This window comes from Physeter macrocephalus, chromosome 19 (genome assembly GCF_002837175.3).
Source record: "Physeter macrocephalus isolate SW-GA chromosome 19, ASM283717v5, whole genome shotgun sequence".
In the NCBI taxonomy this organism is placed as follows: domain Eukaryota; kingdom Metazoa; phylum Chordata; class Mammalia; order Artiodactyla; family Physeteridae; genus Physeter; species Physeter macrocephalus.
In genome coordinates this window covers 61,245,111-61,247,937 of record NC_041232.1, presented here as the reverse complement: position 1 = coordinate 61,247,937, position 2,827 = coordinate 61,245,111, and the positions used below count along the sequence as shown (strand labels likewise).

General features: G+C 43.5%; 1 pseudogene; it reads right to left on the bottom strand.

Annotated features, from left to right (window-relative positions):
* Positions 1-656: 656 nt before the first annotated feature.
* LOC112067139 (small nuclear ribonucleoprotein Sm D3-like) lies at positions 657-1,151 on the bottom strand (annotated as a pseudogene).
* Positions 1,152-2,827: the final 1,676 nt, after the last annotated feature.

The window sequence follows — 2,827 nt, the reverse complement described above, 5'->3', positions numbered from 1 at the left end:
GACAGACTCCAGGTCTATCCACCTCATTACAAATAACTCAGTTTCATTTCTTTTTATGGCTGAGTAATATTCCATTGTATATATGTGCCACATCTTCTTTATCCATTCATCTGTTGATGGACACTTAGGTTGCTTCCATGTCCTGGCTATTGTAAATAGAGCTGCAATGAACATTTTGGTACATGACTGTTTTTGAATTATGGTTTTCTCAGGGTATATGCCCAGTAGTAGGATTGCTGGGTCGTATGGTAAAATTAGTTTTAATTAAAGCTACCACTTTAGAAAGAAAACACAAAGGCAGCAGCATGTGTTTTTTCCTTTAACAGAGGAACCCATTTTTTCTCACTGAAATTCTCCAGCTAGATTTGTTGGGCTAGGGCAGGGCCTCTCTATCTCAGCACTGTTGACATTCGGGGAAAGATAGTTCTTTGTTGTGGGGGGCTAACCTGAGTATCGCAGGATGTCTAGCAGGTCCCTGGCCTCTACCCACTAGATACCAGCAGCACCCCCAAATTGTGACGACCAAAAATATCACCAGACATTGCCAAATGCCATTTGTCCCCTGGAAGGCAAAATTGCCCCAGGTTAGACCTATCTCTTTTTCTCAAGAAGAAAAAAAACCCCACTGCCATATTTATTAAATTTAACATTTCTCCTCATCTAAAGAGAAAGATGTCAAAGAAAACCTAGGGCGTATACATAAGCATGCACTTCACCACCACCACTCCCCAACCCAGATAACCTAAAAGAAAAAATAAGGGCAAAGTTCTCTTCAACAATGTATCTTTGCTTCTGGAAGATGTTTCCACATCCCATTCCACATCCTCTTTCTCCTGTGGCCACTTGGGCCTTCAGAATAGCAGTTTTTCACCGGCTGGCCCCGAGCTTTGGTTTTTCTTTTTCATGCTTTTTAACGTGGGTGAGTTTTTCAGCATATCTGGCAAGATCAGAAAGCGGATCTTCCTGCCACGGATGTACACTCCAGGTGAGCGCCCATCACCTCCGTAGGGGACTGTGGTCTTGCACATCTGGCAGTTCCTGTTGTCCTCCGCCTCGTGAACTTCCCACGATACACGTCGCCGGGTTTGTCTCACATTCACAATGTGGTCCTCAGCCTCGTGTAGGACTTGAACACGCACAGCAATCGACATCTCTGAGGAAGGGGTGCTGCTCCTGCCTCCCTTTCTTTTGCGACTCCAGGGACAGGTGCGCGAACGACCCGCCCGCGCTGCCAGAACCATTTCAAAAAACGTGTCCATTAATTGCTTCCTATACTATTCATACCTACAGACAAAATAAAAACTCCCCTCTTTCTAAGGAAATTTTAATTTTCCTCTCCTTTTATAAAACATTCGTTAAATTTCTTAACCTTGAGTTTTAAAACATTGTTTCAATAATCACCAAAGTAGCAAAATTGCGTCCGGTGTCCACGTTATTGATGCTTCCAAGTTGTGTCATTTGACGTGTATGAAACAGAGCCAAAGCTTACCTCTGGTTTCTCAAGAGATATTATTTCTTTTTTTTTAAGGCATATTATTTCTAAAATATTGAAAAACACAGTCCAACTTCAGTTGGAGAAAACGAGTTATTCCACTTGTTCTTTCTCTTAGAGCAAGGATGTGTTATAGGGTGAATTCTGAGTGTTTTTTATTCATTCACTTTTTTTATTCTTTTTGTTTGTTTGTTTTGCAGTACGCGGGCCTCTCACCGTCGTGGCCTCTGCCGTTGCGGACGCGCAGGCTCCGGACGCGCAGGCTCAGCGGCCATGGCTCACGGGCCCAGCCGCTCCGCGGCACGTGGGATCCTCCCGGACCGGGGCGCGAACCCGCGTCCCCTGCATCAGCAGGCATACTCTCAACCACTGCGCCACCAGGGAAGCCCCATAAACTTTTTTGTTTTATTGATTATGCTCTTCAAATTGTGCGTGAATCCATCAGTGCCTATCCCTTTCTCTTCACTAGCCTCTTCCCATCCAAACACCTTGGAATTCTGTATTCACAGCCTCACTTATGTCAAACCACCTTCCACAGAGCTTCTCTAGGCATTCAAGCAAGAATGAGGGAGAGTTTTCAAGAATGACAAGAAAGATACCTGCCTAACTGCAAACCCTCTGACAGTCAACTATAACTCGTCTCTGAATATATATTGTTAAAACTCCATTTTTTATGTCACCTAAAAAGAATGTATCCTGTCATTCTTTAAAAACTGTCACCTCTGTCAGTGGAAAGAGAAAAAGTTTTAATCATACAGACATTCTGTGTTGGTATAAATCTCTCTCTGCCAACAGTTGTTGAAACATAAGAATATAGAGCTTTTACTGGATCTTATCCAAAAATAGAATGAAATCTGGGTTTTACCCTTCACTGTTACCAGTGTCATTTTCTAATTTACCCTAATGGTATCATGATGTGCGCCCTGTCTTCCTAACTTTATCTGTGGACAGTCCTCCTGCTGCCATTCCTGCAGCCACATTCAGAGGCACACAGGCCAGGATTGGAATCTTGCCCCATCACTTACTGCTCTGTGATTTTAGGAAAGGTACTGGACCTGTTGAAGCCTTGTATCCTCACCTTTAAAATGGGAACAGTAATACCTTCTCATAGTGAAATGAGACCTTGTGTGGGAAAGACTGCCCTCGTCAAGTTTCCCTGATTAAGAGATTGTTAATTTTTGTTGCTGCTGTTGTTGGTTTGTTTCTAAGAGAATGAATAATCAACAAAGAAAGTAATCTACCTATATTAGTTTTTAAAATGAAGGGTAGGGGCTTCCCTGGTGGCGCGGTGCAGTGGTTGAGAGTCCGCCTGCCGATGCAGGGGACACGTGTTCG